The 16,451-nt window shown below is 33.9% G+C and overlaps 1 protein-coding gene across 1 annotated transcript in view; it reads left to right on the top strand.

The window, feature by feature from the left end:
- Zfyve9 (zinc finger FYVE-type containing 9) overlaps positions 1–16,451 on the top strand; it is a 193,515-nt gene that overhangs the window by 16,510 nt on the left and 160,554 nt on the right. The window lies entirely within an intron of this gene.

The raw sequence follows: 16,451 nt of genomic DNA, 5'->3' as shown, positions 1-16,451 counted from the left end.
CCACATCCCCAGCCCCTGATTTAATTTAAGTTTTATTTATTTTAGAAACTTTTAAAATTTGGGTCATTTAAAACATAAGTATAGAACTAGGTATCTATAAAAGTACTGTGAATTAGATGGTATTTAGTTTGATTCAATCTTTTAAACATGGATTCTTTGATCCAACAGATCTAGCTATTATACTTTTCTTTATATCATATTACAGATTTCATCATTGGACTATAAAATGGCCATATCAAAAAATATTGAACAGGATAAGATCAAGAATCGAGTTCTAGGCCATACCATTATAGATGTACCTTGAGAAAGATAATATCTATGGTCAACGCTATTTAGCCTATTAGGAATTAACTGCATTAAAATATGACCCTAATTTATACATTTATCCATTAAAAGATAATGAGAAACTTTCTCAAATAAATACCTTGCAGAAACCCAACAAACCAAGGTAGGGTGTTGAGGCAAAAAAGAAAATGATTTGGCTTGACTTAGTGATTCTGGCTATAGATGATTGCTGCTTTCCTTTTAAAATGTATGCTTTTGAATTTTATATGCTAGTAATCAGCTGGGTGATTTGGGGGAAAGTCCCGCAACCTTTTAGGAAAATAATGTGATTAGCAGTTCATAAAGACAGAAAGTAGAATGGTGATTGTCAGGGGCTGGGTCAAGGAGGAATTATTAGGAAGTTATTGGTTAATGGGTAGAGAATGTCTTTGGGAAGATGAAAAAGTTCTGGAGATGGATGAAGGTGATTGTTGTATAATAATGTGAATGTACTTATTGACACCAAACTGTATACTTGAAAATGCTTAAAATTTTATTATGTATATATTCCATACATACAAAAAAGAAATACAAAAAACATGGGGCTGGGATTGTGGCTCAGTGGTAGAGTGCTTGCCCAGCATATGTGAGATACTGGGTTCGATTCTCAGCACCACATACAAATAAATAAAAAATTTCACCAACTAATAAAAATATTAAAAAGATAAATTAAGAGCTGGGATGTAACTCAATGGTAGAATGCTTGCCTAGCACGTGCAAGGCCTTGTGTTGGATCCCCAGCACTATCAAAAAAATAAGAATAGACCAGTATTGAATAACAGTGTAAAGAAACTATTGATCTCTTCTTGTTTTTAATTATATGAACATGACAAAATCTCACACCAGGGTTAATAGTGAAGTACTAAAGAATTCCTACAATATTCAGAAACAAGAGAATATGTCTACTAGTCAGCATTTTTGGAGGAACTACCAATGTAATTAGGCAAGAAGAAAGAATAAAAGATATTTTCAGGGGCAAAAAACCAAACCAAACCAAACCAAAAAGAAAAAAGAAAAATAAAAATTGGTGGAGGAGGTTATATTGAAATCCTTTGTCTTATAAATTAGAGAAACAAAAGACCCATTGTACGTATAATGGGTCTGCAATGGGGACTGTTGTGCATGTGTATGTATGAGAGGAAACCAGGAGCAAAAATTTGATTGAATTAGTGTGTAGAATCACTTGGGAAGGGGTAAATGGGAGACAGGGCAAATTCATGGGGGCTGGGGGCTGTGCCTTTATGGATGTATTTGCCAATGTAGAACATTTACTTATGTGCTGCTGTGGAGATTCTGGAGTGTTATTGTTAATAGTATCAAATTGGTTTAGAACTGTGGATTCTTCTAAGAGAAAAGTTTAATATTTTGAATTTGGTAGTTGTCAGTATAATTCCTAGAACATTGCAAGGTGATTTAGATTATAAGAATTATTTGAGGCAAACATAAATAATAGCAAATTTAGATATCTTTGGGTTTATATTATCAGTTATTGGAAGGTTGATAGCATTGTTTTTATATTGCATTTATTCTCATTCTTTTTGATGGTGTGTATTTATATAGAATGTTGAGTTTCATTGTGGCATATTTGTATATACATAAAAACATAATTTGATCATCTTCACTCCCCAACACCTTTCTCCCTCCCCCTGATCTTCCCCCTTCTACCCTAATGGTCTCCTCTGTACTTTCTTGGCATTCTTTTTTGCCGCTGTCTTTTCCCTCTATCTTCCACATATGAGAGAAAACATGATACTTTTCTCTGACTTATTTTGCTCAAAATAATAGTCTCCAATTCCATCCAGTTTACTGTAGATGACTTGAAAGCATATCTTATATCTTACACAGCTTCTCTTCTTTGAATCCCCTTCTGCTTCTGCAATTCTTTTAACTCTCTTTTCTTTAAAGTAACAATAGTTACATGGAAAAAGTGGCTGAGTTTTAGCATCAATTCTGCAAGTTCTTTTTTGAGACAGTCATTGCATTTTGGTATGTGGCAGAGTGCCTTTTTTGTACTTTCTGTTATAGCACAGAACTTTATTTATTTATTTTTTTAAGTGTTGGGAATTGAACCCTGGTCCTTGTTGCAGTGTTAGCTAAAGGTTCTACCACTGAGCTGTACATCCCTAGCCCACAAAGAATATTGAAAAAACATTGACTCAGGAAATGGAAAATTTAATAAGAATTAATATTTACCTAAATTAATAATTTTGTCAATCAAGTATAATTGATCCCCCTACCCCAAACTGAGAGTGCATGGCAGTGAAGAGTATGACTGCTGGTACAATTTGTTTTTGCTGTCTTGATTTGTACTAAAGTGCTAGCACTTCTCACTTATTTTTTCACTTTTACTGCAATTGTCATCTCATTGAAAAGGGCAGAGTAAGACATCTGTCTTAGTGTTATTAACAAAAATAGTTTTGACCTTAGATATTTCCTGAAAGAGTCATGTGAATTCCCTGAGGTCTGTGGACCACACTTTGAGAATCACTAGAGTTATCTAAACTCATCCCATTTTATGTTTGGTTGCTTTTAAGCAACCAAAAGATTACTTCATACATTTACCTAGCCTATTTTATTTTTTATAAATTCAACAGCATGGCTAGATAAACTCTGTCAGTGTTTAACTGACTGTATTATATGAAAAAGTTTTAATGATAGGATTCTTTTTTAAAATATTTTTTAAGTTGTTGATGGACCTTTATTTTATTCATTTATTTATATGTGGTGCTGAGAATCAAACCCAGTGTTTCAAACGTGTTAGGCAAGCACTCTACCTCTGAGCCACAACCCCAGCCTAATGATGGGATTCTTAATGTGTACCTTTCATTGTTTTTTTCCTTCATTGTAACTCTATGCTGATAACTTTAAGATATATATATATATATATATATATATATATATATATGTATATGTATATATTTTAGTTGGACACAATAACTTTGTTTTATTTGTTCATTTTTATGTGGTGCTAAGGATTGAACCCAGTGCCTCACACATATTAGGCAAGTGCTATATCACTGAGCCACAACCTCAGCCTGCTAATAATTTTTTCAAAAATGAAGGTGTGGGCTTTCTTTTCTCCCTCCTCCTCCTCCTTTACTCCCCCCCCCCCCACTCCTTTCTTCTTTGCAGGTCTGTGTGTGTACCAGGGATAGAACCCAGAGCCTTACGTGTGCTAAATATTTTTTTTTTTTTTAAAGAGAGAGAGAGGTAGAGAGAGAGAATTTTAATATTTATTTTTTAGTTATCGGCGGGCACAACACCTTTGTTTGTATGTGGTGCTGAGGATCGAACCCGGGCCGCACGCATGTCAGGCAAGCACGCTACCGCTTGAGCCACATCCCCAGCTCACGTGTGCTCTAACACTGAGCTATAGCCCCAACCCTTTAAAATATAAAAGCTTGCATTCAACATTTTCTTACTCTGAACAATTTTTCTTTCTAAATAAAGACATGGCAGAGCTGGGGCTGTAGCTCAGTCGCAGAGCACTTGCCTAGCATGTGTGAAGCACTGGGTTTGATCCTCAGCACCACATAAAAAAATAAAATAAAGGCATGCTGTCCATCTACAAGTATTAAAAAAAAAAAACAACAAAAAAAGATACGGCAGTTGATCTTTTGACACTTAGATCTTATGACATTCTCTCAGCAAAAATCTTTGTTTCTGTAGTTTCTTTGGAAAAAGGCAAATTAAATTTAGGATTTGTGGAATATCTTTAGCAGGCCCTTTTAAAAATTTTGTTGTTGTTGTTGATGGACCTTTATTTTATTCATTTATTTACGTGCAGTGCGGCGAATTGAACCCACTGACTCACATCTGTGAGGTAAGCGCTCTACCACTGAGCCATGACCCCAGCCCCTTTAGCGGCTCTTAAAATGAAAGAAGTGTTAGTTGCATTATGTATTAATTGTGTATATCTTATGGTGGTTTCTGTGTGAAATTTGGAGCCACTCAAAGAGTGAAGAAGAATTGGTTTTCATTTAGTCCAATTCCTTTTGTTTTTGTTGTTGTTGCAGTGCTAGGGGTTGAACCTAGGGCCTTACATATGTTAGGCAAGTTCTATACCATTGAACTATAAACCAAGCCCTAGTATAGTACTTATTTAAGGAAAACATTATTAAATCTTTCATAAATTATATTTGAAAATAGAAACAAATTAAGTTTTGTTGCAGATTAGATTAGATTCTTCAATAGCAAATTCTAGATGAAGTATCAAGATCATTTTAATATACTGAAATTTTGTTGCACTTATTTTTGCTGGGAATAATTTATAGTCAGCCAGCCCTAATCTGACCCCTGGTAAATTTCTCCCTCTCATTCACTGCTTTTCTTCTCATTTAATCTGCCTTTAGCTCCAGGAAGAAGAAGAAGAAGAAGAAGGAAAAAAAAAAAAAAAGGATTGAGGATAGGATTTTTTTTTTGCTCAGTAGAATGGCTCTTAGGCTTAGATGATTTGAGTGTATGGTGAAAAGTTTAGTTAGGAGAAGAAATGTTAAGAGATTTGTTAGGTTATAGGAAAACAGGCTAGGTTTTAGGGAAAAATAAAGTCAGAAGAGTAGATAAAACCATCCAATGAGAACATAGAGAGTGAGAGAAAATATTATAAGAAAGAATATGAGACTATAAAAATTACATTTAAGAGAGAAAGGGGAAAAAGCCAAGATAGGGGAGGAAAATAAGTACCAAGAATTAAGATTTTTTTTAATGTTTTGCCATTGCCTTTTTTTTTCTTTTCTTTTTTCTCTTTTTTTTTAAACACAATATCTTTATTTTATTTTTATGTGGTGCTGAGGATTGAACTCAGTGCCTCACACATGGTAGGCAAGCACTCTACCTTTGAGCCATGATCCCTGCCCTGCCATGGCCTTTTCTTAAAAATAGTTTTTTAGTTGTAGATAGGCACAATACCTTTATTTTGTTTATTTTTATGTGGTGCTGGGATTGAACCCAGTGCCTCATGCATGCTAGACAAGTGCTCTACTACTGAACTATAACCCCAGCACCCAAGTATTAAGTTTTATAGAAGCAAGGGAGGAGAATTTTTAAAGGGTGGTCAGTTGCATTGGTTACTGTGGACAGACTAAATAAAACGAGGATTTAAAGTGTCTGTTAGGGTAGGCAGTTGGAAAGTCACTGTTGATGACCTTCACTGGAATAGTTTTAGTGAAATCAAATATGAGAAGGTGAATCAGTAATTTTTTTTAAAGTGCTTGGTTGAGAAAGGAATGTGAAAGGGCAGTAACTAGAAGGAGGTTTGAAGGAGAGATTTTAATATTTGTTATCAAAAGATATGTGAATATGTTTATAGAAGTTGAAAAGACAGGACATTGGCACTCAGTGTATGTTGGGAAGTAGATTGTTTCAAAATGAATTGATATACATATTGGGAGATAAATTAATTTGAGTTATATAAACTGACTATGAATACTTGGGATATGTTTGTGTTGTAATTTATTAGAACAGCAATCACCAACAAATAGAATACTCAAAATCAAGATATCAAAGGGAACTTAGATTTTCTAGACCCAGTCCCTTCATTGGCTGGATGAGGGGATTGAGACCTCTGTTGGTAATTTTGCCTTTAACTTATTAATTTTACTTACCTAAATTTTTACATTAAAGTTTTTAGTTACTTGAATTTCCTTGTTTTAGAACTGGTATTTTGTTATGTAGAGCTTTTTGGATAAGATAGTATTCAATTTTTTTTCTTTAAAAAAAAATTTTTTTAGATGTTGATGGACCTTTATTTTATTCCTCTTTTTATATGTGGTGCTTAGAATTGAACCCAGTGCCTTACACATGCTAGGCAAATGGTCTACCACTGAGTCACAACTCCAGCCCCTGTATTCAATTTTTAAGATATCCTAATTGCATATGTGACTTTATTTTTATTTATTTATTTATTTTCACTAATTCTTCCCCTATTCAATCAGCTGCTAAATTTGAGTGAATAAATATCTTAGCCATAGAGACATCTACTAGATATTAGGATTCATTTATGTAGTTTATATGACTTTTGTCATTATTTTCTTTATGCAACTACATTGTTAAAATTATTATTTGTTGTCAAATTATTGTTAGATTATTAAATTGTTAAATCATTATTGTACTGGCTATTTTATTTATTTATTTAATTTTTAAATTTGTTTTAAGTAGTTATGATAGTAGAATGCATTTATCCACTTTGATATATCATACATAGATGGGCTATATTTCTCATTTTTCTGAGTATACGTTGTAGAATCATATTGGTCATTCAGTCACATATTTACATATAAAGTAATAATATCCGTTTCATTCCACAATCCTTCCTATCCTCACTTCTCCCCTCCCCTCCCTTCACTTCCCTCTACCTTATCTAAGGTAATGCTATTCTTCTCTAGTGCCTCCCACCTTATTGTGAATTAGCATCTGCATATTAGAGAAAACATTCGGCCTTTGGTTTTTTGGGATTGGCTTATTTTGCTTAGCATGATATTCTCCAACTCCATCCATTTACTCGCAAATGCCATAATTTCTCTCTTCTTTAAAGCTGAGTAGTATTCCATTGAGTGTATATATACCACATTTTCTTTATCCATTCATCTATTGAAGGACACCTAGGTTGGTTCCATAGTTTAGCTATTGTGAATTGAGCTGCTATAAACATTGATGTGACGCATTACTGTAGTATGCTGATTGTAAGTCCTTTGAGTATAAACCTCAGAGTGGGATAGCTGGGTCAAATGGTGTTCCGTTCCAAGTTTTCTGAGGAATCTCCATACTGCTTTCCAGATTGGTTGCATCAATTTGCAGTCCCACCAGCAATGTATGAGTGTACCTTTTTCCCTACATCCTCACCAATATTTATTGTATTCTTGATGATTGCCATTCTGACAGGAGTCTCTTAATTCTCTTAATTGCTAGAGATGTTGAATACTTTTTCATATATTTGTTGGACGATTGTATTTCTTCTTCTGTGAAGTGTCTGTTCAGTTCCTTAGCCCGTTTATTGATTTGGATATTTGTTTTTTGGGGGTTAAGTTTTTTTGAGTTCTTTAATATCCTAGAGATTAATGCTTTATCAGAAGAGCATGTGGTAAAGATTTTCTCCCAGTCTGTAGGCTCTCTCCTCACCTTGATTGTTTCCTTTGCTGAGAAGAAGCTTTTTAATTTGAATCCATCCCATTTACTGATTCTTGATTTTACTTCTTGTGCTTTAGGAGTCTTGTTAAGGAAGTCAGATCCCAGGCCTATTTTCCCTTCCATTAGGCACAGGGTCTCTGTTCTAGTTCCTAAGTCTTTGATCCACTTTGAGTTGATTTTTGTGTAGGGTGAGAGATAGAGGTTTAACTTCAGTTTTCTACATATGGATTTCCAGTTTTGCTAGCACCATTTGTTGAATAGGCTATCTTTTATCCAGTGAATGTTTTTGGCACCTTTGTCTAGTATGACATAACCATATTTACATGGGTTTGTCTCTGTGTCCTCTAGTCTGTACCATTGGTACACAAATCTATTTTGGTGCCAATACCATGCTGTTTTTTTAAAAAAATATTTTTTAGTTGTTGATGGGTCTTTATTTTATTTATTTGTATGTGGTGCTGAGAATTGAACCCAGTGCCTCCCGCATGCTAGGCAAGTGTGCTACCATTGAGCCCTAGCCCACCATGCTATTTTTGTTACTATAGCTCTATAGTATAGTTTAAGGTCTGATATTATAATGCCTTCTTCACTTTTCTTGCTAAGGATTGTTTTAGCTATTCTGGGTCTCTTATTTTTCCAAATGAATTTCATAATTGCTTTTTCTGTTTTATATGAAGAATATCATTGGGATTTTAATAGGAATTGTATTAAATCTATATAACATTTTTGGTAAAATGGCTATTTTGACAATATTAATTCTGCCTATCCAGGAGCATGGGTCTTTCCATCCTTTGAGGTTTTCTTCAGTTTCTTTCTTTAGTGTTCTATAGTTTTAATTGTAGAGGTCTTTCACTTCTTTTGTTAGATTGATTCCCAGGTATTTTATTTTTTTGAGGCTATTGTGAATGAGGTAGTTTTCCTAATTTCTCTTTCAGTGGATTTTTTGCTGATATATAGGAATGCATTTGATTTATGTGGTTGATTTTATATATTGCTACTTTGCTGAATTCATTTTTTAGTTCTAGAAGTTTTCTGGTGGATTTTTTTTGGATTTTCTAGATATAGAATCATGTCATCACCAAATAGTGATAGTTTGAGTTCTTCTTTACCTATTTGTATCCCTTTAATTTCTTTCTTTTGTCTAATTGCTATGGCTAGAATTTCAAGGATAATGTTGAATAGAAGTGATGAAAGAGGACATCCTGTCTTGTTCCAGTTTATGGTGGGATGCTTTCAAGTTTTGTCCATTTAGAATGATGCTGGCCTGGGCTTAGCATGTATGGCTTTTACGATGTTGAGATATGTTCCTACTATCCCTAATTTTTCTAGTGTTTTGAACATGAAGAGGTGCTGTATTTTGTCAAATGATTTTTCTGCATCTATTGAGATGATCATATGATTCTTGTTTTTAAGTATATTAATATGATGAGTCATATTTCTTGATTTCCGTATGTTGAACTAACCCTGCATCCCTGGGATGAACCCCACTTGATAGTGGTGTACTATTTTTTTAAATATGTTTTTGTATACGATTTGTCAGAATTTTATTGAGAATTTTTGCATCTATGTTCATCAGGGATATTGGTCTGAAGTTTTCTTTCCTTGAGTGTCTTTTTCTGGTTTTAGTATCAGGATGATATTAGCCTCGTAGGATGAGTTTGGAAGAGTTCCCTCCTTTTCTATTTCATGGAATACTTTGAGGAGTATGGGTGTTAATTCTTCTTTGAAAGTCTTGTAGAACCTACTGAGAATCCATCTGCTGGGGCTTTTCACAAAGAAGGACATTTCATACTTTTTAAGGGAAGTATATATAAGCAGGACATAACAATTATAAATATTTATATCCCAAACAATGGAGCATCTATGTACATCAAACAAACCCTTCTCAATTTCAAGAGTCAAATAGACCACAATACAATAACACATCTCTCTCTCTACTGGACAGAGCTTCCAAACAAAAACTAAATAAGGAAACTATAGAATTAAACAATACAATAAAAAACTTAGACTTAACAGACATACATGGAATATTTCATCCATCAACGAGCAAATATACTTTCTTCTCCGCAGTACAAGGCTCCTTCTGTAAAATAGACCATGTCCTATGCCACAAAGCAACTCTTAGTAAATACAAAAAAAAAAGAGAGAGATAATACCCTGCCTTTTATCAGACCACAATGGAATGAAATTAGAAATCACCGATAAAATTAAAAATACAAGCTACTGTAACAAATGGAGATTAAATAATACACTATTGAGTGATGAATGTATAGTAGAAGAAATCAAGGATGAAATAAAATTCTTAGAGGTAAACTAGAACACTGATACAACATATAAAAATCTTTGGGACCCTATGAAAGCAGTACTGAGAGGAAAGTTTATTGCATTGAGTGCATTCATTGAAAGAATAAAAAGGGGCTGGGGATGTGGCTCAAGCGATAGCCCGCTCACCTGGCATGCGTGCAGCCCAGGTTTGATCCTCAGCACCACATACAAACAAAGATGCTGTATCTGCCGATAACTAAAAAAAAAAAAAATTAAAAAAAAAAAAAAATATATATATATATTAAAAAAAAGAAAGAATAAAAAGTTAACAAATAATGACCTAACACTACATCTCAAATCCCTAGAATAAGAAAAACAAATCAACACCAAAGGAGTAGAAGATAGGAAATAATTAAAATCAGAGCTGAAATCAATGAAATCAAAACAAAAGAAACAATTGAAAAAAATGACAAAACAGAAAGTTGGTTCTTTGCATATGTGACTTTAACAGCAAAAGACCAGTTAAGGCAGGTTAATGTGAGATCGTTAAAAATAGTGATTTATGCAGCAGTCCTTAGATTCTGCATTCATCTCAAATATTTCTTTTGATCTTTCAGCTTTCGCTTAGCTGAATTAAGTGCTATATATCTGAGTATGGATTATATTGTATTGTTGGCCTGCCTCTTAGTTGGCTGGAAGTTTCTTGTCTTCAGAAACAGCTCTTGAGTGTACATAGTAGATGATCATTAAATAAATGTTTGAGTAGATATATGTTTGGATGAATTAATAGACTGTATAAAAACATAGATTTTTCTTCTGTTGATAAAATTTGCCAGTGTCTAAGGAAAGGAAACTTTCTATTCCTATAAAGTATGTAACACTTGTTGTGGATGGAGTTCTGCAGATTGCTTTGAATTATGAACTTTATTTTATTTTTAGTATTTAGGTGTAGCTTCCCTGTCCCCACTTTGAAGCATCATAATCATATGCATTTATTGAGTTGTTTTCCCTTAGCCTCCAAATTGATTATACTGGATGATTTTAAAGAGGTAATTGATCCAAACCAGTGTTTTCCTCATCAGTTATGGGTGGTCTTTTTTTTTTTTTTAATTTGTTTTTTAGTTGTAGGTAGACACAGTATCTTTATTTTATTTATTTATATGTGGTGCTGAGGATCAAACCCAGGGCCTCACACACGCTAGGTAAGTGCTCTACTGCTGAGCCCCAGCCCCAGCCCCAGCCCTATGGGTGGTCTTTTATTGTAAAGATTGACCAGAAGATATATTAAAGTTTTTGAAAAATCTGAGCATTGTTTTCAGAATTTCTTCATTGTTAGAGTTTTTCCTTCAGGTGATTTAATTTTTATCCTTGGAATACAACTTTCTAGCTGGAATCTTTAAATTAGGTCATTTCATGGTTCTATTTGTATTTATTTAGTATTTAGGTGTAGTCTCCCTATTTGTACTTTCAATATTTCTTTAATGACAAGTGTGGATGCCTCTCTGGCTTTGTGTTCTTATTATAGTTTGCAAAGGATGGTGTCGGAGCAAGTATTAACTTTTGCTCAAATATTATTTGTAGTATTTAAAAAAAAAACATTAAACAGGTCAACATGACATTGTGACTTCTTAAAAGGTTCCAAGGAAAAATATTCTAAAGTTAACTTTTCAGGTTTTTTTTTGTTTTTTTTTGGTGGGAGGTAGAAGGATTCTGTATCATATATTTAATGTATTAGGTAAATGTTCTTTGATTGTCCAGTGTTTTTTTTTTTTTTTTTTTTTTGTGTGTGTGTGTGTGGTGCTGGGGATAGAACCCAGGGCTTTGTGCATGTAAGGCAAGCACTCTACCAACTGAGCTATATCCCCAGCCCCCAAGTATCCAATGGTTTAGTCAGCTTTTCACTGCTATAACTAAAGGATCTGACCAGCACAACTGGGGAAGAAAAGTTTATTTGAGGGCTCATCAGTTTCTGAGGTCTTAGTCCACACAAGGACTAAGGCTCCATTCCTCTAGCTCGCTGTGAGGCAGAACATTATGGCAGAGTGTATGGCAGAGGGAAGCCGCTCACATCACGGTGGTCAAGAAGCAGAGAGAGAAACTCCACTCTCTAGATACAAGTATATTCCCATGCCACGCCCCAGTTCCCATCCTCTCCAGCCATACCCTACCACTTCAATTAATCTCATCAGGGATTAACTCACTGATAAGACTAAGACTATAACCCAGTCATTTGTCCTCCAAACTTTCTTGCATTGTATCACATGTGAGTTTTCCAGGGATAGCTCACATCCAAACTATAGCATCCAGTATAATTATTACTGAAATAACCCGTTAGATTTAGAGGACTTCTAAAAGAATCAGTAAGAAAGTTTGCAAATGACCATTTTCAAATACACCATTTGTTGTTGTTGTTGTTGTTGTTGTTGTTATTGTTCAGGAGTAGAACATTTTAATTTCCTTTTCCAATTCAGCACTATCTTCCATTTGTACCCCGCAACACCTCTTAAGAGGTATTTCTTAATTTAATGCCTACTAGTCTTGCTTTTTCATTTAGGAGGAAGTGCATTCTGTTTTGACTTTCATAACAATCAAAATGTTAGGGCATATTTGTGCGTGTTTGTGTGTGTGTGTGTGTGTATGTGTGTGTTGATAGGAATCCAACCCATGCAGTTGTGCCTGCTAGGCTAGTGCTCTCTACCTCTGAGCTAATCCCCAGCCTATGAGCAGATATTTTTATTATCCTCCTTTAGAAGGAGGAAAAAAAAAAAAAAACAGGTAAAAAGAAGTTAGGCAACTGTATTTAGTGGCGTATGCCTGTAATCCCAGGGACTTGGGAGGCCAAGGTAGGAAGAGTGCAGGTTTAAGGCCAGCCTAGGCAATTTAGGAAGACCTTGTCTCAAAATAAAAAATAAAAAGGTTTGGGGGTGTAGCCCAGTGTCAAGCACCTCTGGGTTCAATCCCTAGTGGTGGTGGGGGTAGAAAAGAAAGAAGTCAGGCAATTTTTCTCAACTTTTTCTGTCACACTTTGCTAACAGATTGTAAATTTCCATTGAAAGTCTTATTCCAACAAAATTATTGATATTTAGTATAGGTATTTTTTAAAAATATTTTATTTTTTTGTTGTAGTTGGACACAATACCTACTTTTAATTAATTAATTAATTAAATTATTGGTTATTTACAGTATCTTTATTTATTTATTTATTTTTATGTGGTGCTGAGGCTTGAACGCAGGGCTTTATACGTGCTAGGCGAGCACTCTACTTCTGAGCCACAACCCCAGCCCCTGGTATAGGTATTTTAATGAAATTATAAACCTGGGAAATAATTGTTGAGGAATATCTAAAATTCTGTTGCTTAGCTCTTTTAGACTGTTAGTGACTGATTAGCAAAACCAAACAAATATGCTACAAAGTAAACAAAATATGCTACTTATTGAGTTGGAAGTTTTAATATAGAGCATTGTAAAAGCACTTTTAAATCCTTGTTTTAAAAATAAGATTGTTTATTTAGCAGTTATAATTGGCATTTGATAAATGTTTTTAAAAATGATTCATTTTTAAATTTTAATCATCATTTTGTAATTTTGAACAAAAATACTTTCATTTCTCTTAAAATGAATTTTTATGTTGTGAGAGGATTGATTGCTAATATTCTCTCCTATAATTGAAGACTAGTTCCAGTAGTTTATATTGTAGACTGACAGCAGATCAGGTATGTTAATGTCAGATAGATCAGAATTACAGTTATTTCTAATTTTAACTGTTGTTTCAAAAATAACTTTATTGATATATGAACATATCATAAAATCTACCTGTGTAAAGAGTAGAATTCAGTGAGTACGTTTGGGTATACTTGTTTGGGTATACTTACAGAGTTGTGCAGTTATCATCACCATTATGGTAACTAATTTTAGAACAATTTCATTACTCCAGAAAGAAACCCTGCATCCATTAGCAGTCCTTTCTCATTTCTGTTATCCTCATTTCCTTAGCCTCTGGCAACTACCCAGTCTATTTTGTCTCTGTGAATTTGCCTGTTCTAGATATTCATGTAAATGGAATCTGTACCTGAATTCTTTCATGTAGTATATTATTTTTAAGGTTCATCTATGTTGTAGCACGTATCAACCATTCATTTACTTTTTTTAGTTGTAGATGGACATAATATCTTTATTTTATTTATTTATTTTTATGTGGTGCTGAGGATCAAACCCAGTGCCTCAGATGTGCTAGGCAAGCGCTCTGCCACTAAGCTTCAACTCCAGCCCTATAATTCATTTTTTTATATTACTAAATAATATTCCATTATTTCCATTATGTGTACCACATTTTGTTTATTCATTAATTAGTTAATGGACATTTGGATTGTTTCTACTTTGGGATTATATGAGTAATGCTGTTATGAACATTTGTGTACTCATTTTTGTGTACAAATATCCCTTGGATCTTTACGTACATTTGTGTATCAGTTTGGGAACGGTCATTTTAACAATGCTAAATCATCCAAATCATGAACAAGTAGTCTTTGCATTTACTTAAGTCTCCTTTAACTTCCTTGAATGATGCTTCATAGTTTTACGAGTTATAAATCTTGTACTTTTTCATTAGATTCCCTATGTATTCCTTTTGATGCTACTGCAAATTGATTTGTTTTCTTAGTTTCATTTTTGGTTCATTGGTAGTGTATAGAAATAGTTAATTATTATTATTATTATTTTGGCAGTACTGGGGATTGAATCCAGGGCCTTGTACTTACTAGGTAATCTTTCTACCACTGAATTACATCCCTAGCTCTTTTTAAATTTTTATTTTGAGACAAGGTCTTACTAAGTTGCCTAAGCTAGCCTCAAACTTGCAATCCTTCTGATTCAGACTCTGGGATTCAGTAGCTGGGATTTCAGGCATATGCCACCACACCCAGTGTAGTTGACTTTTGTATATTGCTCTTGTATCATGCAATCCTGTTGAATTTTCTAGTTTTTATAATTGTGTGTGTTTGTGTGTATGTATATTCATTAGAATTTTGTACATATAAGTTCATATCTTCTTGGAGTAGAGTAGTTTTACTAGATGTCTTTTTTTCATTTTTTTTTTAGTTGTAGTTGGACATAATACCTTTATTTTCTTTATTTATTTTTATGTGGTGCTGAGGATTAAACCCAGCGCTTCGTGCATGCTAGGCAAGCACTCTACCACTGAGCCACAATCCAGCCCCTTATTCTTGATTAATTGCTCTGGCCAGAACATCTGGTGCAGTTTTGAAATCTTTTTTTTTTTAAATCTTTTTTTTAGTTGTAAATGGACATAATACCTTTATTTTGTTTATTTAAACCCAGTTTTAGGGCAGTGCTCTACCACTGACTTACAAACCCAGATCCACAGTTTTTTTTTTTTTGGCGGTGCTGAGGATTGAACCAGGGTGTTGTGCATGTGAGGCAAGTACTCTACCAACTAGCTATACCCCAACCCCAGACCCACAGTTTTGAATTTTATGGAGAATTGTCTATTCAGATTTTTACCCATTTTTTAATTGAGTTATTTGTCTTTTTTATCATATATACATACACACACAATTTATGTGTGTGTATGTATATATATAAGCTGTCTCATTTTAGATAATGTATTTCAGATATTATATTGTATTTATTGTATTTTATATTGTATTAACTTTCCATAACTTTAACAAATATTTGAAATAATGAGATGTTTGTTCTTCTGTAACTGGTGGTTTAGAGTGTATACTTTTGTTCCTAGTGGTAGGGAGAAAGCATTCAGCCTTTCACCATAAGTGTGCTAGAAGCTATGGTTTGTTAAAAACAGTTCTTTTCAGGTTTGAGGAAGTTCCTTTATATTACTAGTTTATTGCAGTTTTTTTCTGGTACTGGATATTGAAACCAGGGACACTTTATCACTGAGCTACATCCCTGCCTCTTTTTATATTTTATTTTGAGACAGGTTATTGCTAAATTGAGAAGTCTGGCCTCAAATTTGCTGTCCACCTATCTCACCCTCCTGATTAGCTAGGATTATAGGCATGTGCGACAGCAAATCTGGCTAGATTTTTTTTTTTAAGTCATGAAAGGGTGTTGGATTTTGTTATATGTTCTGTGTCGATTGAGAAGACAAGGTTTTTGTTCTTTTATTAATATGGAATATTACATTGATTTTCCTAAGTTAAACCAAACTTGCCTTCATGGAATAAATTCTACTTATACATGATTTATAATCCTTTCTGTATTTTGCTGGATTTAGCTTGCTAGGTTTTTTTTTAAAAAACAGGGATTGAATTTAGGGGTCCTAAGCCACATCCCCAACCCTATTTTGTATTTGATTTAGAGACAAGGATTCACGCTGAGTTGCTTAGCACCTCCTGGTTGCTGAGGCTGGCTTTGAACTCATGATCCTTCTGCCTTAGCCTTCAGAGCCACTGCGATTATAGGCATGCACCACCATGCCCAGCTAGTTTGCTAGTATTTCTTTGCATATATATTTATAAATTATATTTGTCTTTTGGCTTTCTTTTCTTGCATATATATTTATAAATAATATTTGTCTGATTTGATATCAGGGTTATGATATCTTGCCTCAGAGAATACTCTGAGAAGTGGGCCCTTCTCCTCTTCCTCTTCTTTTTTAAAAATGAGTTTGTGTTATTTATTTATTTAAAAATATTAAGTAAAATCGGTGCACAACTGTAATCCCAGCAGTTTGGGAGGCTGAGCCAGGAGGATCCTGA

This window comes from Callospermophilus lateralis, chromosome 7 (genome assembly GCF_048772815.1).
Source record: "Callospermophilus lateralis isolate mCalLat2 chromosome 7, mCalLat2.hap1, whole genome shotgun sequence".
NCBI classification, from domain to species: Eukaryota; Metazoa; Chordata; class Mammalia; order Rodentia; family Sciuridae; genus Callospermophilus; species Callospermophilus lateralis.
This window is presented reverse-complemented; position numbering and strand designations above follow the sequence as displayed.